The sequence below is a fragment of the Balaenoptera ricei genome, chromosome 8 (assembly GCF_028023285.1).
Source record: "Balaenoptera ricei isolate mBalRic1 chromosome 8, mBalRic1.hap2, whole genome shotgun sequence".
Classification (NCBI taxonomy): Eukaryota; Metazoa; Chordata; class Mammalia; order Artiodactyla; family Balaenopteridae; genus Balaenoptera; species Balaenoptera ricei.
The window spans coordinates 46,500,520-46,524,458 of NC_082646.1; positions in this window are offsets into that span (position 1 = coordinate 46,500,520).

A 23,939-nucleotide genomic window follows, 5' to 3' on the forward strand; every position below is an offset into this window, starting at 1 on the left:
TGAATGTCCCAAAGATTACTAGACTACAAACAAATAATGAAACAACTCATTGCATATGAGTAAGCTCCCATTTCATTTCACAGTATAGTATTCTAGAGTCAGATTGACAGATTAATAGATCAATAAATCGATAGATAGATAGAATGAGATAAATAGAATTATATATCCATTTAAGTGTACACATTACCTGTCTACCTGTCTGTTTGTCTATCCATCTATCTATCATCTTTAGTCATGTATTTTTAGGTAGAGAATTTTGTTTTGGACATTTTAACTGCTGAATTTGTTGAACTACACACTGCTACTTAGAAAAATGAAAACACGACTGTACTATTTAAAATATAAAATACACATTACTTCCCTATAAGTGGTTACCTCAGTCAGCTTAAGACTGTCGATTGTTAATTGACATGCAAACCACTGAACCGCATGTGAATTAAATTACCAAAACTCAGCAGTATATTCATTATTGGTGCCATACACTTGCAAGTTCATTTATTTACCACAGGTGTCAGACCACTGTTACTACATTGTAATAATATTTGTTAATGTGGTAGAGTAAAAAGTAATATAAGTCAATTTAAAAGGCTAATTACCTATGGTGTGAAACTGATAACAGTAGAAAATAAATATATATCCATCAAATGTATCTATAAACATAGAGAATGTGTCAAAGGCAGCAAATTTAAATCCAAAGTTACAAAACACAGTGAATAACCTTGGAATGATGCATAAAGATTCACATTTAATATTCATTTAGGGCCTAGATAATATTAGAAGAGAAAATGACAATACAATATCATAAGCAATGATAGAAGTAGGAATAAAGTCCTGGCCAAGGGAATGAAAAGAGAAAGGCTTCACATAATCTTTACATTTTTGTCCGAAGAAGAATGAGTAAGAATTCACTACCCCAAAGAAGATGCAGTGTTTGGCTTACATTACGTCTGCCATAAAGACACCAGAAGAAAAGGAAGAATGTGAAAGTCAGGTTATTTTTCAAAGGCATTGCTGATTTTGAACTCTGACTCAATTCCAAATATACATTCTGTTCTGTGTTGATACAAATACATATTTATTCATCTTTCCTTCATGTATTCCTTTATCCTATTTTTAAAACAGTATTTATTGAAACCCTGCTGTGTGCAAAGCACAGGAGTAGGTTCTGGGTAAACAAAGATACAGTCCTTAAGAATGCTCCCTCAGGTGGGGAGACAGACAATTGAGGGACCAAAGCAATTCCTGAGGTAATGCCACAACAGAGATGGGGAGATGGCTAGTGGTAGTACAAAAGTCATCAACATCACTCAGGGGAAAGTCTTCACTATGGAGGAGGCAACTTATTACAGCAAATTCATTATAATATTATTTCTATTAGAAAATATTTTATGTTCCTTTCAGGATAAAGCTTTGCTATTAAAAAGGCTACCAGGAAAAGATGTCAAAAAAATTTTTATGTTTGCTGCAACAGGAATAGATGCAGTCAAGTTTTTCAGATAGATTGCATGTACCTCAATGTGGGAAAGGAATTAGCTTAGCTAATCAGTTTATTTTAAAAAGGTTATAAGTTTACTGCAGTTATTCTATTCAAAAAGGAAATTATTGCTGACTTCTAAAGTCTCTTCCAACCCTGATGGTCTGTTAGTTAATAACCATTGGAAATGTTAAAAATAAACAATATTAAGTTTCACCTGAGTTTATGCAGTGCTGAGGATAACCTTTCTCAGACATCAGAATATGTTATATTAAAACTACCTCTGATTTCTCTAAGACCTTCTGTCGTATTTTAAAAAGCAATTAGCTTCAAGTATGCATTTTCTGATCATGTTTAAGCCAATTGACTTGTCATTTAATATTGCTATGCTACTTTGATAAAGCATAAAAAAGAAGTGTTATTTTGCGTATGTATTTTTAAATTTAATGGGGTTAGTTTGTGTGTTTTTAAATTAAAAATAAAGATTGCTTTAATGTTATATTCAGTAATATCTTGGGAGCTGCTTGTATATGGCTCAGTTATTTATAGCAGTCTGGGACCAGACCAAGAACAAAATCTTCCTATATAGGAGCAGAGGCACTGAGGATAGAAACGAGTGACAGGTGCTGAGGGGAAGGGCAGTCTAGAGGCCAGAGTGTAGGATTCAGAGAAGTGCCCTGAAAGTGGGGGTGGGGAGAACATGGAGGTAAAACCTTTAAGTAGCAACATTTAGATTTCCAGGAGAATCTCCTGAAGAACACCTGTCAGCAGGTGACTCGCTGGATTCCAGGCACTGGCCTGAGTTTCAAGGTTGAACTCTCACTTCCAGCAGGGACCTTGGAGGAGAAAGGCCACAGTCTCAGAGAAGCTGGGGTCTGTGACAAAAGCTTTTCAGGCACAAGGAACCATCCAAGGGTCCAGTTACCAGGTCCAGTATATTGAAAGGATGCTGGATTTAAAGAAAAGCAGTGGTTGGCTTATTAGGTGGTTAGTCTACCTTTGAACCATGACCTTTTCATTCCTTCTGTCGCCTCTTTCCTATCTACTCCTGCTGTCCAACAAAGGAGGTTAGAGGAAGAGCCCAGTCAGAAGTAGTAAATCAATGGTTATTTGGATCAACTCAGACTTGATTATTTTAAAACCAATACTTCTAGGGTTCTTAAAATTATTTTTTAAATGATTAATAGAAGTACCATCAATTATTCTTTAGTAAGCATTCATAGAATTTACACTGTGTAGCAGTTATGTATTAAGTGCTGAAAATAACAAGATGAATAAAATGACATCTGCTTTTGAGGATCTTATGGTCTAAAGGGCAAATAGACATGAAAATGTATAATGCAGTAACATAAATTTTATTATCGCAAAAGAGATGAATAACATTCATTTTTCTGAAGGGTATCTTCTTGCTCAGAAACTTTCAATATCTTCCATATCGCCCCCCATCGAATTTCTAACTGAATGAAGGACTAACATTCACTTTTCTATGTCAGAGCCCAGTAGTAGGGAAGAAACTGTATTGTATTACAAGTTAATCACTGAAGGGATGTTGCCTATAAGCTAAAATTACACATAATAGCCCATCTCTGGGAACCCTGCTTCCCAGGATATGAGCATTAAGCTAAAATGTCTTTGTTTAGCTCACAGGAAACATCCTGATCAGGCCCACCTGTGAATGACTGCAGGAAGGAAAAAATGAACACATCCCGTCCAGAGGGTGACAGGAACCAGGAAATGTTTGACTTTACCCCCTCCCCTTTTAGTAAGAAAGAAACCTGAATTCCAACTCAGGGAAGACGGTTCTTTGGGACACTAGTCCACCATCTTCTCCATTTGCTGGCTTTTCAGATAAAGTCTCCATTCCCTGCCCCAACACCATGTCTCTTGATTTATTGGTCTGTTGCACAGTGAGCAAGCAGTATGAACTTGGACTTGGTAACAGCAACACAGGACTAACTCTTATCCATAATTTCCATAAAAATTCTCCTTTCCACTCTGTATTCAGATCCCTGTGATCTAACCAAACTGAATCAACTGTCAATCCTTGGACGTGACTTACTCTTTTCTGAACCTCCATCTGTGTGAAAATCCTTTCCACCTTGAAGTTCCACTTTTTCCCTCTCCATCTTTCAAATCCATTTAAGCCCACTGAAAATATTGCCTTCTCCACAGAGACGTTTCTGAATTTTCTACACAGAGGCAATTTCTCCTTCTTTAAATTAGCATAATAAACTCCATGTTTCACACTTATTACTTATAAACATTAAGCACTGACTAGAGTTACACTTGAATTATCTCCGTGCCATTCCATATTGTCATTGGACTATATTTAAGGATTCAGAGCAGGAACTGTATCTTGGTGTCTTGATTATTTTGTACCTGCCTTACAATGTCTAACCCACAATCCAATGTATGATACGCACTCAAAAAATACCGTAAATTCCTGAATATAATATAATTCCCCCAATAGAGTAAGCCTCCATATTCCCAGTGGGAGTTTTACAGATGGAAGGGTTTTACCCAAGACAAATATAAATTTATTTATCATATATGAGATAGTCTAATAGCTAGTTGTTTTGCTCTAGTTATTAAATTAGTTACACTTACATATTTCAATCACATATTTTTTCAAACAATATAATATTTAAGAACTAGCACAATTTTTCTCTCTCACATTGCGTGAAAAAATTTACTCAGACTTTTACATGAATCCATCTTACCTGAGTCCGTCATGGAATCTTCATCTTTTACATTTATAAACATCATCATTATTTTCCAGGATATAACAACTTCACTGGACTCTAAGAATTTTAAAAATATGTGGTTCTATGGTCTCTGGGAATTTTATTTCAAACAGCAGAATCCATTTGCATATTTTGTAAATAGTCATTTTTTCATTTGATCTGTGGTGGTATACTCATGATCTCCACAACATTGGCATCTGTTATATTTTTTAAATTAATAGACTAGTTTTTGAGTAGTTTTACATTTACAGAAAAATTGAACAGAAAGTGCCGAGTTCCCATACTCCCCCCTCACTCCCTCCAGTTTCCCTATTATTAACATCTGGCATTAGTTTGGTAATTTTTTTACAGTTAATAAGCCAATATTGATACATTATTACTAACTAAAGTCAACAGTTTACATTTGGGTTCATCCTTGTCTTGTACATTCTGTGAATTTTTGACAAATGTATAATGACATGTGTCTATAATTATAGTGTTATTCAGGATAGTTTCCCTGTCCTAAAAATACCCTGTGCTCCATATATTCATCCCTTCCTTCTTCCCCTCCCACCCCTGAACCCTTGGCAACCACTGACCTCTTTTCTTCTCTCCATAGTTTTGTCTTTTCCAGAATGTCATATAGTTGGAATCGTAGAGCATGTAGCCTTTTCAGATTGGCTTATTTCACTTAGCAATACGCATTTAAAGTTCTATGCTTTTTCATGGCATCACGGCTCATTTCTTTTTATTGCTAAATGATATTCCATTGCATATCTTACTCCATTGTAAGTACGAGTTTTTTATTCGACTATTGAAGGGCATCTTGTTTGCTTCCAAATTTTAGCAATTATGAATAAAGCAGCTATAAACAATTTGGGTGCAGGTTTTTGTGTGGATGTGAGTTTTCACTGTATTGTTTCTAAAGGAAACTTTGTATATATCAACGTGTAATATATACAATTTTGAGATCATACTTCCAGAAATAATTACTGAATTTGATTTAATGTGTTTACATCTTTTAAAAATATTTCCCTTTGATTCAGTAAGCCTATGGAGCCAACATTGACTGACTGAGGTTGTTTGAAGCTATGGCATCTTCACCTTAGAGTCAGACGGCTTTGGGCTTGTTAGCTGATTGTACTATTTACAAGCCATGTGATCTTGTATAAGAAAACCTTCCTGTATGTCAGTTTACCTAAATGTAAAATGCCAATATCAGTACCTATATTTCTTGGTTGTTGAGAATATCAATTGTAGTAAATAAATGGCAGCTATATTTATTAGCAATAATTTAAGTAATAACTTGGAACATGAGACACATGAAAAAATTCCAGCATATTTGTCAAAAAGAGCGGGCTTGGGACATTCAACTGTGAAAATCAGTGTGGGTCACAAAAACTCATCTTCCAGAGCCCCAAGAATACATATGGTATTGTGTAATTAAGACGTCCAAGTGTCAAAAAGCAAATTCTCACAAAACTAACAGATATGCATTAATACATAATCTCAAACTTAGTTTCCATCATAAATGTGCAATTTACAGATTACAAAATCATACATACTCCTCAGAATATTATATATTCTTAGGAAAGTAAATTCTCCTGGATTTGTTTTTAAGTAACTTACTGATATGTGGATCTTTTTAAAACTGATATGTGAATTTAATTCATAAATTATTTCATTCCTATACTTCCAAACATATTATAACCTAATTGTAAAGGTTAAGATCTACATAGTGATATATTGAGAGAAAATTCTGTATCATAGAATGGGAAAAGTTTGTGCTCTCTGGTCATAATGAGCTGGAGCTGAACCTCAGCTCAGTGATTTACTAGCTGTATAAATTTGGCATTGATTTAATCTTTCTGAGTCTCAATTTCTTCATACCTAAAATTGAGATAATAATTCTTATCTTTCTGGGTTATCTCATGAATGACAATAATATTTGTAAAGTTCCTGATTCATAATAAATGATCTTCAAATAGTAATTCTTGCTTGGATCTCTTTTATCTAAATCCTTTATCCAAGCCTTTCCAGCATTCTCTTTTTCAGTAAGATATGTAAGTGACTTAACAAAATTGGCTCATACAATAGATTTTTTAAAAATCTAATTTTCTTGTATATCCTGTGACTTAATCTTGTAAATCTAAATCTATCTTACGTAGCATCACTCAGAATTAAATAAATAAGAAGAGATTGTCCAAGCTCAGAATTGTTTTTATGTGATTTAAACTTAAATTATTTAAATTTATCTTTCTCTTCAGTAGAACTTTCTCCCCTTGACAGCAAAGTTGACTGCAAGTAATTGCTATGTTTTACATCTTACAGTTTGACCCCTAGAAAGAGTTACTAACTGCTGCTATATCTGGTTCTAAGTCCAAACATTTCAGAGAAGAGAATCATTTGGCCAGCTTGGATCATGTGCCTAAAACCAGACCAACAATTGTGGCCAAAGATACAGATGTGTATGAACATGGAGAATTCATAGACTTATAGACTGTTGGAACAACAAGACATATTAAGTGTTACTTTTCTAATGACTTTTTATTTTATAGATTAGTCAACTGTGACAACAAATGTTTGGAGACTTTCCCAAGTGACAAAACCCAGATTGGAATAAAGATCCAGTGGTTTTCTGATACTTAAAGGTATTAAAGGGACAATGAAAATAGATGAAGAGGAAGGAAAGGTAAAGAAGGAAAAGGACAGGAGAGGAGGAGGAAGAGGGGGGAAAGAAGGAAGGAAGTTTGAAAGACAGGGGAAAAGGAAAGGAAAGAACAGCTATAATCATATTGATGGAAGGAGTGGGAGAAACGGTTTATCATATACGTGGCTGAGCGTTGGGAAGCAATGCCATATTTGCCCTTTATACCTACCTGCAACTGTAGGCAATGAACAATGCCTTACATGGTATGTATAGCAAGTAGAATCAATAAATGTTTCCATTTAGTCTAAATTGTCATGTTTGTACTTATTTTTTCTCAATTTTGCAGTAGATGTGCTCCATTTTAACTTTTCACTCATCTTCTCTTTTATCTTAATATAGATCTGCAGGTTGCTGCTCATAAAACTGGTTCTTGGGTGTAAGAGGGAAAACATTATTTGGTTCTGCCCAGTTTGGGAAGTCAGTGTAAAATATAACCCTTATTACAATACACTTCAATTCCTTAACAAGCACTTAGCTTCATTAGAAATGTAAATTTCAGTTATTGCTATTAATATCTTTAGTGACTTGTTGGTACCAGGTAATTACTTGAGTTATTTAAACACTGCCATAGAAACACTATGTTCTGTCTTCACCAAGGCTTACCTCTAAACATACGGACCTCTGAGATAGCACTATTTATGTATTGTGGTATTTTCCTTGGAGCTATTTGAGTATGGCGAATGATTTATTTAATAAAATTGACTTTTTGCCTGCTAAGTCCAAGGCAGGTACTTAAAAGTGCAAAGAAAAATAAAATAACTCTTAGGCAACTAGTCTAATTATGAGAAAAAGGCTTATAAAAGGTAATTATTGACATTTTATAGTAGCATACTAAATATTTTGAAACAAACTTCCATCATAACATGACAAAAATGTTGAAAACATGACATATTCTTAAAGTCATCAGATAGCTAATAAAGTAATTATTCTAGCATCAACCTCTGAAAGAAAACAGAAATCCAGAGAGAAACTTGGTTTTTTGAATTGCTTCTGCTCTGTGGGCATTTGCCAATCTAATATAGGTGTCTGACAGGTTGAGCAGTACTTTTGGAAGGCTTCTGTGTCTATGGAGAATTAAGTTGTAAGCCAGTGTTACCAAATAAGGTGGCCCTGATAAGTCCCCTGTGATTGGGGTTGGAATCAGAGGGGATACACTCTAGGTCTAAGGATGCATCAGAAGTAAAACAGTTAGTTTGAGTCATTTGGGTGGCCAAGAAAATTTCAGTTCCTGAAACTCCGTTAAAGCAACAGCAATGATAAAATATGCAGGTAAATCTAAGTGAATATTGAATGTGTAAAACACTAATATATTGTCTCATGGGGATTAAAATATATAATTAAAATAACTGAAAAAAATGCATGTAAGTTGAAGGGGGAGGTGTTCTAAGGTGCTTGCATTGTCTGGGAAGAGGGTAACTATCAATTAACTCAAGTACATGTTATAACATCAGTAAAACTATTGAAGTGTAGTTAAAGAGGGATAAATAGAATTAATTTAGGGGAAAACATAGGATAAACCTAATCCAAAAGTAGTCAAGAAAAGACAGAAAAAAGCATAAGACTAAGTAGGACAAATAGAAAATGTGGAGCAAGATTGTAGATATAAACCCAAATATAAAAGAAATATTGACTGTAAATAGACTATGTAACTAAGAGACAGTTGTTATCTGCCTGGATGAAAACAAAACTCAATTTTATTCTGTTCAAAGAGATATATTTAAAAAAATACAGATACATTGAATGGGAAAAGATAGGAAAAAGATATAAAAGGCTTGATTTCATTGGCCTATATAAAACATAACAACAGAATAACACTTATAGAATGTAATTCTGCAGAAGGCACATTGTTTTTATTCCCACAAGGAGCACTTAACAGCAATTAACCATGTACTGGCAATAAAGCATACTCATCAAATTCAAAGGATTGAAATCATACAGATACGTTTTCTGGCCACAGTTCATAGAAGCTAGAGATCCTTAGCAAAAATAAATCAAAATAAGCAGTAAAACAAAACAAAAATTTTAAAACCTTTAAAAAATTCCCATATGTACAGAAATTAAGCAATACACCCCAAATAACTCATGGGACTAAAGATAAATCAAAATAGACACAAGAAAATATTTTTGAATGGCATTATAATGAAACTACTATACATTATACTGTGGCATATAGCTAAAGCAGTGTCTCCAGACAATTTTATAGCTTTGAGTGCATATTTCAAAAAATAGAAAAGATTGATAAAACAATGAGCTAATCAATCTTCCTCAATAAATTAGAAAAGTAACCAAAAGATTAAAAAAAGGAGGTATATAATAATAAAGATAAGAGTAGAAATTAATGAAACAAGAAAAATATATAATAAAGAAAACAAACAGAACTAAAAGATAGTTATTTACAAAGAGTAATAAACTGATAAACTCTAAATGAGACTGATGAAGGGAAAAAAAAAAGCACCAATAATCAAAATCAGGGATGAAAAGTGATCATTAATACTATTCTGCAGACCTAAGAAGATAAGGGAAGATTCTTGAATAACTTTATGAAAAACGTTTCAAAATTTAGATGAAATAGACAAATTCTTTTAAAAGATACAGCATTCCAATTGACACAAGGAAAAAAATGAAAAAATCCTCACGGTTTTATATTTATTAAAGCAATCCAATCCATAATTAAATAACCTTGCTACATCTCAGTGCAAGGACAAACTGAAAATGGAACAGGAGAGTCCAAAAATATTACATCATCTGATTTTTGAAAAACAAACACTGGGCTATAGTGGAAAAAGATGGTCTTTAAAATAAGTGGTGCTGGATCAATTGGATAGCCATTTGGATAAAATATATTTATTTTGGGCCTATCTCACACCATATACAAAAATTTTTTCTAGTTAGATAGAAGATTTAAAAGTGAAGGTAAGCCATATATGGTCTAGGCTGTGGTCTGAAGGTTTGTGTCCCCCCAAAATTCAAGTTGAAATCTTAATGTATGTGATGGCATTGTAAGGCTATGCATTAAGGAGATGATTAGGTCTTAAAGGTGAAGCCCTCATGAATGGGATTAGTGCTTTTATGAAAGAGATCCCACAGAGAGCCCTAGGCCCTTCCACCATGTAAGGATAAAACCACAAGTCTGAGACCCAGAAGAGGCCCCACACCTGACCATGCTGGCCTCCTGATCTTGGACTTCCAGCCTCCAGAACTGTGAGAAATAAATTTCTGTTTTTTATAAGCTATGCAGCCTGTGGTATTTTGTTATAGCAGCCCAAGTCAACTAAAACAATATCCACAGGCAATTCAAAATATGAAAAATGCTTAATCTCATTAATCACCATGAAAATGCAAGTTTAAATCACCATAGATAGTGCTCTGCACCTATCAGAATAGCTACACTGAATACTCTCCAGCAATGAGAATAAACAGTGCACAAAATATGTGTATAAAACATGGAAAAATATGGCATAATCTCATGAACATAATTAAGCAAAGATGCTGGACCAAAAAAAAAAAAAAAAGAGTACATAATCTGTGATTATATTATATAAAATTAAAGCAAAGTTAATCTATGATTTTAGAGGTCAGGATAGGGGTTAACTCTCCATCCCTTCTAGAATAAGGTAATGACTGCAGGGAGTATTGAGCTACACACATTGGACTGAACTTTTTGGACATGTATTTTTTTTAGGTTCACAGCACATTAAGAGGAAGGCACAGTGACTTCCCATACACCTCCCGCCCGGAAACACCCATTGCCTCCCCCATTAGCAACATTCCCCTTCTAAGCGGTATGTTTGTTACAATTGATAAACCTACATTGACACACAATAGTCATCCCAAGACAACAGTTTGCCTTAGCGTTCACTCTTGGTGTTGTACATTCCTTGAGTTTAATTAATTTGCTAACAGAGCTCCAGAATTCAGAGAAATATTTTACCTATTAGATTACTGGTTTATCATAAAAGGATATAACTCAGAAACAACCAGATGGAAGAGATTCATAAGGCAAGGGATGTGGGAAAGGGCATGGAGCTTCCTTGTCTGCTCCAGGTGTGCCAGTCTCCCCACATCTCCATGTGTTCACCAACCAAAAAGCTCTCTGAACCCTGTCATTTTGGGATTTCATGGAAGCTTCATTACATAGCCGAGGGTGATTAAATCATTGGTCATTGCCAATTCATTCAACCTTCAGAGGCGGAGTAGGGGAGGTGGTTGCGACTGACAGTTCCAAAGCTTTTTAATTTAATCCAAGGAAAACCTCTGATCTACAGCTAGTTAGTCAGAAGTATAGGTAACAACCTGGGCTTGCAATTGCCATCTGAAGGGGGTGGAGGAGGGTCCTGTAGGACTGAATCCTTAACCTGTGGAATGTGATGCTCTCTCCAGGTAGAGAGTGTCAGAATTGAGTTGAATTCCCAGACATCCTGCTAGTGTGGGATTCCACTTTTCCCCCACAAACACACACTATGGAATTGGGTCCAGAAACCAAAAAAGAATGGGTGATAAGAAATGTGGATTGCAGGCTGTGTAAAACTGTTACACAGGAAAGAATGAACCCACTATGTAAGCTGGGAGAGAAAATAAGAAAAATAATCCAAAAAGTCTGATTTGAAATTAGACAGCAAACCCAAATTACCAAACACCTTAGGTAATGAATGTTGGAGGGCAGGATCAAGATGGTGAAGTAGGAAGACCCTGAACATACATCGTCCCATGGGCACACCAAAATTACAACTACTTACAGAGCAACTATCTATGAGAATGACCTAAAGACCAGCAGAAAGAATTTTCCAACACTAAAGATATAAAGATGGAGCCACAACAAGGTGAGTAGGAGGGGTGTAGATGTGGTGTGGTCAGCACCCACACCCTGGGGTCAGTGACCCAAAAACGAGAGAGATATTAACCTCAGAGTTCCTTCCTGAGGAATGGAAGGTCCAAGCCCCACATCAATCTCCCCAGCTCAGGGGTCTGCCCTTGGAAGATGAGCTGCAGGAACATCTAGCTTTGACAACCAGGGGAGCTTCTATTTGGGAGAGCCAGAGGGTTATAGGAAACAGATTCTGCTCTTAAAGGGCACACACAAAATCACACACTCCAAGTCCCAGCAGAGGCAGATGTTTGAGAGGTGCCTAGGTCAGATGTGCTTGCTGATCTTGGAGCCACTCCTGGAGAGGTAGGAGGCAGCTGAAACTCCCCTGGGGGGTTGGAGATGCTCATGGCAGCCATTTTTGTGTTCTTGATCTACCACCCTGACACTGGCACTGGAAAGCAAACATTATTTTGGAATCCTCCCTCTAGCCTATTAGCACCAGGAGGCTTGCCCTGCCCAAGACTGGGAAGTGGGAAGAAACAGAATATATTAACAGACCAATTACCAGTAATGAAATTGAATGAGTAATTTAAAAGCCTCCCAACAAACAAAAGTCCAGGAACAGACAGCTTCACAGGTAAATTCTACCAAAAGTTCAAAGAGTTAACACCTATCTTTCTCAAAGTATTCCAAAAAATTGAAGAGGAAGGTATGATTCTGAACTCATTCTAGGAAGCCAGCATAATCATGATGCCAAAACCAGACAAAGATATCTACCTCAAAAAACTTATAGGCCAATATCACTGGTGAGCATGGATGCAAAAATCCTCAACAAAATATTAGCCAAACAAATTCAACAATGCATTAAAAGGATCATACACTGTGATCAAATGGGATTTATCCCAGGGATGGAAGCATGGTTTAATATCTGGAAATCAATCAGTGTTGACCATATTAACAAAAAAGGTTTTGAGAAAATTCAACTTCCATTTATGATAAAAACTCTCAATAAAGTGGGTAAAGAGGGAACATACCTCAACCTAATAAAGGCCATTTATGACAAGTCCACAGCTAACTTCATACTCAAAGGTGAAAATTGGAAAGTATTTCCTCTAAGATCAGGAACAAGACAAGGATGCCTATTCTCTCCATTTTTATTCAACATAGTGTTAGAAGTCCTAACCACAGCAATCAGACAAGAAAAAGAAATAAAAGAAATCCAAATTGGAAAGGAAGAGTAAAACTGTTACTGTTTGCAGCTGACATGATAGAAAATTCTAAAGATGACACCAAAAAACTATTAGAACTCATCAATAAATTCAGTAAAGTTGCAGGCTACAAAATTAATATACAGAAACCTGTGGCATTTCTATACACTAACAATGAACTATAAGAAAGAGAATTTAAGAAAACAATTCCACTTACAATTGCACCAAAAAGAATAAAACACCTAGGAATGGAATAAATCTAACTAAGAAGGTATAAGACCTGTACTCAGAAAGCTATGAGACAATGATGAAAGAAATTGAAGACAACACAAACAAATGGAAAGATATATCATGATCATGGATTGGAAGACTTAATAGTGTTAAAATGATCATACTACCCAAGGCAATGTACAGATTCAATGTCATTCCTGTTCAAATACCAATGACATGCCTCACAGAACTAGAACAAACAATTCTAAAATTTGTATGGAAACTCAGAAGACCCCAAACAGACAAAACGATCTTGAGAAAGAAGAACAAAGCTGCAGGTATCATGTGCCCTGATTTCAAACTATACTACAAAGCTACAGTCATCAAAACAGTGTGCGATTGACACAAAAACAGAAATGTAGATCAATGGAACAGGATAGAAAGTCCAGAGATAAACCCATGTGCTTATGGTCACCTAATCTATGAAAAAGGAGTCAAGAATATGCAATGGGAAAAAAACAGCTTCTTCAATGAATGATATTGGGACAACTGGACAGCTATATGCAAAAGAATCAAACTGGACTGGTTCCTCAGACCATGCACAAAAATAAATTCAAAATGTATGAAAAATTTAAATGTAAGATCTAAAGCCATAAAACTTCTAGACAAAAACAGGCAGTATGCCCTTTGACATTGGTCTTGGTAGGATTTTTTGGTTATGTCTCCCCAGGCAAGGGAAATAAAGGCAAAAATAAACAAATGGGACTATGTCCAACTAAAAAGCTTTTGCACAATGAAGAAAACTATCAACAAAATGAAAAGTCAGTCTACTGTATGGCAGAAAATATTTGCAACTAATCCAAAATGTGCAAAAGAACTCATACATCTCAACATGGAAAAAAAAAAAAAAAACCTGATTATAAAACCGGCAGAGAGGTCCTGAATAGACATTTTCCCAAAGAAGACATACAGATGGCCAACAGGCACATAAAAGGATGCTCACATCACAAATTATCAGGGAAATGCAAATCAAAATATCACCTCACATGTGTCAGAATGGCTGTTATCAAAAAGACAACAAATAACAAGTGTTGGTGGAGATGTGGAGAAAAGGGAACCCTGGCACACTGTTAGTGGGGATGTAAATTGGTGCAGTCACTATGAAAAACAACATGGAAGTTCCTCAAAATATCTAAAATAGAACTACCATATGATCCAGCAATTCCACTCCTAGGTATTTATCTGAAGAAAACAAAAACACTAATTCAAAAAGATATTTGTACCCCTATGTTCTTTGCAGCATTATTTATAATAGCCAAGATATGGAAGCAACCTAAGGGCCCAGCAACTGAATGGTTAAAGAAGTGGTATATATGTGTATATACAATGGAATATTACTCCACCATTTAAAAAGACAAATTGTGTCCTTTTGTGACAACATGGATGGATCTATAGGGTATTAGGCTAAGTGAGATAAGTCAGACAGAGAAAGACAAATACCTGTTGACTTGACTTATATGTGGAATCTAACAAACAAAAGAAGTGAACAAACATAACTAAACAGAAACAGAGTCATAAGCATAGAGAACAAACAGGTATTTGCCGGAAGGGAAGGGGTGCAGGGAGGAGAGAAATAGGTAAGGAAGATTAAGAGGTACAAACTTCCAGTTGCAAAATAAATGTCATGGGTATGAAATGTACAGTGTAGGGAATATAGTCAATAATTAGGTAACATCTTTGAATGGTGACAGATTGCATCTAGACTTATCATGATGATCATTTTGAATGTATAGAAATATTGAATCACTACGTTGTGTAGCAGGAAGTAACATAGTGTTGTTGGTTAACTATACTTCAAAAACAAATGAAGAAAAAACTCATAGAAAAAGATCAGATTTTTGGTTACCAGAGGTAGGGGGGAGGGGGAATTGAATGAAGACAGTCAAAAAGTACAAATTTCCAGTTATAAAATAAATATTAGGGATGTAATGTACAACATGATAAATATAATTGACGCTGATGTATGTTATATATGAAAGTTATTAAGAGAGTAAATCCTGAGAGTTCTCATCACAGGGCAAAATTTTTTCTCTATTTATTTAATTCTTTTATCTATATGAGATGATGGATGTTTACTAAACTTATATGGTAATCATTTCATGATACATGTAAGTCAAATCTTAATGTGGACACCTTAAACTTGTACAGGGCTGTATGTCAATTATATCTCAATAAAACTGGAAGAAAAAAAAGAAAATATTGGAACAGCAAAAATATACACAAGAGAGACAAAATGAAGTTGGAGTTGAGACTTAGAGAGTTAGTGATGAAGCTGGAGTACGTCAATCTCTCAAGGAGTCACTGCTCAAGCTCAGAACCTAGAAACCAGGCCAAAAGTCAGAGTAGCACAAAATCTCCCTCCCATACACAAACTATCTCTTCCATTTTCCTAAAGAGTAGAAACTTGTGGTAATTTAGCAGGAAGGTATTTTAGGTTGTTACCAGAGATATCAAAAGCTGAACAAAATTAAGGTAAATCGTTTGACTTTACACAGCACCTCTTTATGCTGACAGCCTCCTTTCATTCTCTTGTTTTCCTAGCTCTCATCCAGATCCCTAGTTTCTACCACCCTCCCAGACTAACAACCTTATCATGGCCTTTCTCTTTCCCCTACCCCACCATGATTGTGTCTCCACAATTTTCTCTTTGAATGAAATTCTTACTAGCGTTAAATCTATTACTTGCTTTTCATTCCTCCTCACTGCCTCTAAAAAAAAATTTCCACTGAAGTTGAGTCTAACAAGTTATGTATTCCAATATTTACAAAGAATAATGAACAATTCAGGATCGGAATTTAGGTTTTGAGTCCTAGTCCAGCATTCTTTCCATTAAAGTGAACTTTTATTTTTCAATTGAGTTTGCTCACAAATGAGTTTGATACATGGCTTCTTATACTTTTTTCTCATGAAAACCAATAGACTAGAAGGCAGTGTGTTGATGTGTAAATTCAAGTTGGTTATTGGAAGCCCAGCATGGGAGCACTGTCAGCTTCTGCCAAGGCAAGCACACTGGCTGTAGCTTAGCAATCTTCCCTGTGAAAATGTCCATGGTTTGCATGAAGGTGAATTAAACTAAAGTCTGCAAACCTGGGAATTACTACGTTGAGGTCTTGATTCAATTTGCACAGCCTCTTCCATCCCTACATATATTACATGTAAAGACATAAAATTAGACAGTTGCCAAAAAAGCCAATTTATTACTTATTCTTTTGTGTCAGAGCAAGGAATGAATAATCAATTCAATGCTACCATTTTTGCAACCAGTAATGTCATTTCCAGGAATTAATTTCTCTCTGTGGTTATCTTTATGACTCTGTAGTTTCAGTCCCAATGTTCAAGTACACGTGAAAGTTTGCCAAGCTTATATCATGTCTCTAACTGATAGAGTGGAAGTGTAGCATGCAGGCACACTAAACTTCAAAATGATCCTCTTTGTTTCTTCACAATGATCTTTGTTACAAACCAGAGGTCTAACTACTTACCTATTCATTGTAATTTGTTTTCAATCTCTAGCCCTTCACTTCATTTCATTTTATTAGTTCCTTCTTTACTTCTAAGACTATCCGTCTCTAGATTCTTCTCAAAGTTATTGTCAGTGGTGTATTCGTTACTCATTTCTTTGACTAGACGTCATTAGTGCCTTCCTACCTGTACCTGACCGCTTCAAGATTAACACTTTTACTTGATATGCTACTTAGCTGGCCCTGGACTAATTTCTCTATTCATTAATTTATTGAAAAAGTATGTATTAAGGTTCAACTTTGTTCTAGGAACCATGCTAGCTGAAATTGGTGTATGGAAAATAAAACACGGGAGCACTTCAGAAAAGATTATGATCTCATGATAAAGACAGAATCATAAACAAATAAATAAATCATAGGTGAAAACTTCCATAATAGCACTAATGTCACAAGATTATGTATGAAGGAGTATTCCATTCTACAGGGGATATCAGGAAGGGCTTCATAAAAAAATTCCTCTTTGAGCTGGGCCTTAACAGATGATAAGGAACAAACCCTAGTTCCATGTGCTTAACTCTTAGACTTCATGAGAGTAAAAAACAGGGTTAGAAATTGAAACCAAGTTTTTATGAATCTTATTAACGATATTAAGTACTTTAGACTGGAGGTAATAGGATGAAATCAATGGATTTTAATCAAAGAGGAGAGAAATATGGACAGATTATTCATGTTGGCATTGGTGGATGGTATAGATGGGAAAGGGCCCAGATTATAGATAGGGAGATTTGTTAGCTGTAAAGGAAGACAGTCCAGAATCTCTGCAGGTTAGAACTAGATAGAAAATGAGCTTTGGCTCAGTTTCCCTGGAGATCGTTTTCTATTTGGAGTTGTCTTACTTCAGTTACTGCTGCTACCACCAGGCTGACTTCTCTGTTTTTAATTCCTTACCCCAGACACAGACAAAGACCTCTTCTCTTGTTTCTTCCTTCACAACAGCTGAGATGATATGGAACTTTCAAAGAGTCTTTGCTAAGTATTAAGAAATAGTCTATACTAAAATTAGCATACTCCTGGGTTTTTGAGTTCTATTCTATCTGCTGTCTTGAGATATCTTTATTAGCCCCAGAGGACAAAAACAAATTGACGATCCCCTAGCCTGAAAATTTTTTCTTACTTACTCTTTTCTAGGTAAAGGAATTCACTGAGAAATGGCACATGAAGGAAAATACAGAGCGTGAGAGCATATGTGTGGAAGAGGAAGAAATAATACTCAGTCCCATTGAGGGGTTTCTATAACTGAAACACCACTGCCACTGTCACTTGGCATTTGTGATGCTAGAAGCTCCAGAAGCCCACTGCTTCCCTATAAGAATATTGCCCTCCACCACAGCTCTTTTCAGAAGATTAAATGTCCTACATGCTACCATTTCACATTGCTCATATATACAGGTGATAAATTCCTAGGACAGTGTAGTCAGTGGTGGAATCAGGGAGAGGTTGGAGAGAGGGAAATTATTAATGAGGCTATTTTAATGATTTGTGTGTGAGGTTGGTAAAGTCCTAAGCTCCTGAACTTGACCAGTGATAATGAAAAAGGAAAAGAGAAGAGGGAAAGGGAAGGAGGACGGAAGAGAAACTAGATGGATATAAGAATTTCGTTAGGATTTATTGATTAGCTGAGTGCTGGCGTGGGTAGAGAAGGAGAAGGCTGGGGACAAGGAGTGGATTGCCTACAATGGTCTTTCATTCCTCCAAGATTTTATTTGAATTGTTCCTTGAGACACCTTTCTAAGTTCTCTGCCCCAGCCACTGGAATTTTATATTCTGCTTCCCACATGAAATCTTCTGTGGAATTTAGTCATGGGAAAGTTTCCTAAGGTCCCATTCTTTCCTTTGACCCTTTCTGATTTCCCCCAAGCCACAACTGTTTTTTCACTTTTCACTTATATTTCTCATGTGCACTTACATCGACATTGTTATTGTTTTCACCAGACTTTATAAAGAGGAATATTTCCAATTAATTGAACATTAAGAATGCTTAGCATGTAAGTGACTATAGTTGCTTACTAATTAATGTTTTTGTTGAGGATGTTCTAATGCCTAGAGGTTTTTGGAAGTAACTCTTTTTTTCTCAGTCACACTCACCTTGTTGTTGTTTCTCTAACAAAATGGGCACTGCCTCAGTTCAGAGCATTTGTACTTTTTGCTTCTGCCTGGAATGTTCTTCCCTCAAACATCTACATGGCTCATTCCTTCATAATCTCCAAAATCATCTTGTTCCTGACCACTTTATATAAAATAGCAAAGGCCACTTCTCACCCTCCTGCCACTCTCAATCCTGCTTTGTCCTGCTGTTTTTCTCCATAACACTTATCACCATTTGATGTTCTTTACAGTCACTTATTTTTTACAATCAGTCTCTTCCACTAGAATGTAAGCTCCACAAAGATAAGCATTTTGTTTTCTTCACTGCTGTACCTTTCCAGCACCAAGGACAGTGTCTGGTACAGGGTAGATAGATAGTTATCAAGCAAATGAATAAAGAATATGTCTATAAAATGTATACTATATAACAGAGGTGGTAACAACATTGTAAATCAACTATACTTCAATAAAAAATTAAAAATAAAAAAATATATATCTATAAAATGTAGAGGAAAGAATCTCACATGAAGAAACTGAAGCCTAGAGAAATTAATCAATGTAATGAATACAACATGAGTAACATTAGCAATTATTACTATCACTATCATTATTTTAGTTCCATTTTTAAGAACCTATGTTTTGACATCCACATTAGCTCCAATCATCACAGCAATGCTGCAAGATGGATATCTGGGAGAACTACATAGACTGTACTAATGGGTGGAGGAATAATCTTCTGACAAAATAGTGATTTGTTTTACTTGGACAGAATCCATGCTTCCTACCTATTTACCTGCTGGGCTGCACTCTGTCTGCCTGTGTCCCTTTGCTTTCTTCTACCTTCTGCTTGTACGCTGAAACAGCACAGAATGTCATTGTAGCTTTACCTATTGATTAAATGTATTTTAATTCTTTATGAAACGGTCATCAGAGATATTGAGAGTAGGCTAGAACAAATTTTAAAAGACAGGTAGTGTATTAGTTTCCTAGGGATACTGTAACAAGGTGCCACAAACCAGGTGACTTAAAACAACAGAAATTTATTGCCTCATAGTCCTGGAGAATAGAAATCAAATGTGTCAGAATCAAAGGTCCAAAATCAGTGTATTGAGGGCCATGCTCCCTCTGAAACTGTAGGAGAGAATCCTTCCTTGTTTCTTCCTAGCTTCTGATGGTGGCAGTCAATCCTTGGCCTTCCTTAGCTTGCAATTATTTCTCTCCAGTCTCTGTCTCTGTGATCACATTGTATTCTCCCTATGTCTTTATCATCATGTGGCCATCAACTCTGCAGGTAACTGTGTCCAAATTTCCCTTTCCTATAAGGACACCACTCATATTGAATTAGAGCCATCCTAATTGACCTTATCTTAATTCAATGACATGAAAGACCCTATTTCCGAATAAGATCATATTCACAGATACCAGGGGTTGGGACTCCAACATATCTTTTGGGGGAAAAAAATTCAACCCATAACAGGTGGGGAGCATCAGCATAGTAGGATTGCTAATAATGGGCTTAATACATAGAGCTCTTTCTCAATTCAGACACTTCCTGTGTATTGTCTCCTTTGTCTGCATTACTTTTGTGCCCACTCTTGGCTTGCATTCCAGTTGTGTGCTGGAGCTAGCTCACACCAGCTCATGAGAGGCCCTTCGTAAATTTTCAGGAGTCAGTTCCTAAAAACAGCAATTATTAAATATTAAATTATATAAACTTACAATTAATTAAATTTAAAACAGAGGCAATAAATTCTCAAAACTGATAATTTTCTAATTATTTTGCTACATTTGACTGTTATTTATGTTTTTTAGGTGACTTACATCTATTAAATCTGCATATTAGAAACATAAAATAATGGTGTTCATATCTCTTCCAAAGTCCACATTCAGTGACATCAACTTGGTAGTTTGAAATTGGCCACAGTGGGAGTATTTATAACACAGAAAGCTATTAATGCTACAAATTAGGGTTTCTACGTTCCATGGAAAGTCAGCTGTTAAACACTTACTGGATATAACTAAGTCCTATAATTCCTATACTTCTTTTAGGCCTTGTCTCCATTTTCTCAGACTGGCTTTCCATAACATTCATTTAAGTTAGGCTCCTTCCTCCAATTATTCTCACTTTCTCAGTTCCTTTTTCTATTCCTTATTTGTTATTGTGTGTATGATATACACCTAGGTGAGAGGTTCCTAGAATGTAGTAAATTTATTCTAATCACAGAATCTGGAAATAGATGAAAGGAATGTAAATTAGCCCGTGACATCAAAACCTAGTTGCCATGTGTCCCTGGGAATCCTTGGGTGACCTCAATGTAAGGAGCTGCAGGAAATGAAGGTGGGCTAATCATAGGCATTAGAACAATAAATACCTTCTCTGAAAAGATAGATCATCACACCTGAGGTACACTTGGGCTCCTACTGAACCCAGGTGATAATGTAGGGACAGCGGAGGAGGTAAGCATTATTGCTGGCTTCCAGGTAAGTACCTACTAAGTACCTACTTGTAGGCATTATCATCCTTAGTTAGGGAGCAACTTATTCCAAACCAGACTTAGTTACCAAAAACCCAGACTCAGAAAGTATGATAGAACAGAAAGACCAGGGGTCTTGAAAGTAGAAGCACTAAGATATTAAAATCAACTCTCCATTTACTAAGTGGCCTTCAGAAATTTACTTAAGCTCTTCACAGCTTGATTTCCTTATCTCTTAAATGGGGGTAACCAGACACATCTCACGGGGTGGCAGAGTCACTGCTAACCTTTAAGGAAGTTTTCTGTGAATTAGTAAACATCAACCCACTCTGAGCTGATGCACTTCCTCTGGCTAGTGGCTTGACAAGGAGATGGCCTTTTTTGGAACAAAATAGGTATCTCCTCTTTCTAGTAGTCATAGTCAGGGTACAAGACCACTAATTCCAAATACAGGAAGCAAACTGCACAACCATTCATCATAGAACTGGAGTTGAGGTCAAGATTAAACAAGATCATATATTAACCTGAGCTTTGTCTGAAACAGAAATCTGTCACATCCCTAAAAACTCCCTCCTCTCCTTTGTCCCTCTCCTACCTCCCCCATGGCAAGTATCAAGTTGGATTTTCAAGTCAGATTTCCTTGTCCTTAGAGACAGAAATGTCAACCCTTTTTCTCTACAAAAGTCTCTGCTTCGGAACCTGAACGGGATAACTGAGAGTCATGTATCCTGCTTTCAAGTAGGTTCCCCCTCCCCTAAGGAAAAGCTCCCAAAGTGTTCTTTCTTTTCAGGGGTATCCCAGCTAGATGTTGTGGGAGACTAAGTTCAAGTAGCATGAAATACTGACTACTTTTCTGCATGTGCCAATAAACCTAGTCAGTCCCAGCTGCAGAAAAAGAAGGAGTAAAACCTATTTTTTCTTGTTCCTTAAATTATGTCAGTACTTGGCAGTTGTTTATGTTTAAAGAGTCAACAGAAGGCAGGCAAGGGACTAGGGAACATGATAAGTGTTTAAAGGATGTGATTTACTACTCAGAGATGTGTCAATGATGCAGCATGAAAGTCTTCCAGGAGAAAAGATTTCTTTAGAGATGTAATTAATTGACCTGGCTTGGGTCTCTTCTTTCCCAGAGCAGTAGTCATCAGTGAAGTGCTTCCAACACTACCCTGGCTATAATTGTTATTCAAGTTCATGCTGCAAAGTCATTTTCACTTAAGAATTCTAGCATTCACCACTGAAAAATTCATAGGTTAGGCTTTTGTATTGCCACACACCTTGGAATTGATCCTCAGAATTAAGAAGCAATTACAGCCAGCAATTATTTTAAACATTTGTTTTCAGAAATGAATTTTTCCCATGCTTGTCAGAATTGACTCAGAGTTCTTTTTCAATTTAATCTTTGTTAGCAGCATGAAAAACTGTTAAATGTTCAGGCATAAGCAAGTCATTACTCCATATCTGAACTCTAGGGAACTACTGGTTGTCATGGTAATGTGACTGCACGTTTGAAGTTAGCATTGGCAACCTCACATTTCCATTAAAATATCATGCACATTTGCATGAACTTCTGCCCAGAGCATTGTTACTGTGTTTGGTTCTTCCCCCACGCTCATTGTCCCATAATAGTGCCAAGAGATTTCATATTTCAAAGCCAAGCTTGTGAGAGTTCACTGCATTTATTATTGATCTGTCTCGAATGGAAGTTGAGCGGTATTGAAAGCTCAACATATATGAATAGAGAGCTGACTAAATATATATATATAGTTAATCCTGCCAATTACTCGTCCCCTGAACCCCATTTTTTTAATGAATGGTTTTAATTAATTTCTTTATCTTGCCTCCCCCCAATATTAGAATATCTTCCTTCAAATTTCTCCTCTGGACTTGTAAAGTTTCTATTACTCTTGAAAATGTAGGTTTCTTTTCTCTTTTCAACCCCTCAACCCCATGCCTCCCTCCCAGGACCTCCATCGTGTTCCTTTTGGCTTAGGGCTATGCTGATACTTATTCATCCATTTGTTCATTTTGTTTATTTAGTTGATAAATGTTTAGTCTTTGTTAACTATATGGTAGGCTAGCTGCTGGGTCCAAGGTACACAAGGGCAATAATTAGTTAATAAGAGATATAAGCTTTTGCTGACTATCCTGTTCTTGATTAAATAGTCTGTGTATTTTAGAGATGACAGCTACCTTTCACAAAGGTTTTTAGCACACAAATTTTTTGTTGAGTCCCACAGATTATCAAATAATGTGAGTTTACTTTTTGTTCCCACATCATTATTTAAACATTCTTTTGTTGAGCTAAAGTCTTGAATAAATAAACCAACCACTAGAAATGTCAGGGCAGTATCAGTATGGTAATATGCAGATTATAATGGCTATTAAATATTATATAATACATGTCTACTCCCTCTACTTATACACACACACACACACACACACACACACACTCACACACTAAAGCCAAGACAAGACTCCTCATCAAAAATTGAAACATTTTATTTTGGAGAATCTTATAGAACTTCTATATGATGCCTCACTGTACTTCTGTATGTACCTCTGTTCATCCTGTTCCTTACACTTAGCATGTCTTTCCCGTCCCAAATTCCCACAGAATACCTGGAGAATACCTTGTCTTTAAAAATTCTATTCAAGTATCACTTCTTC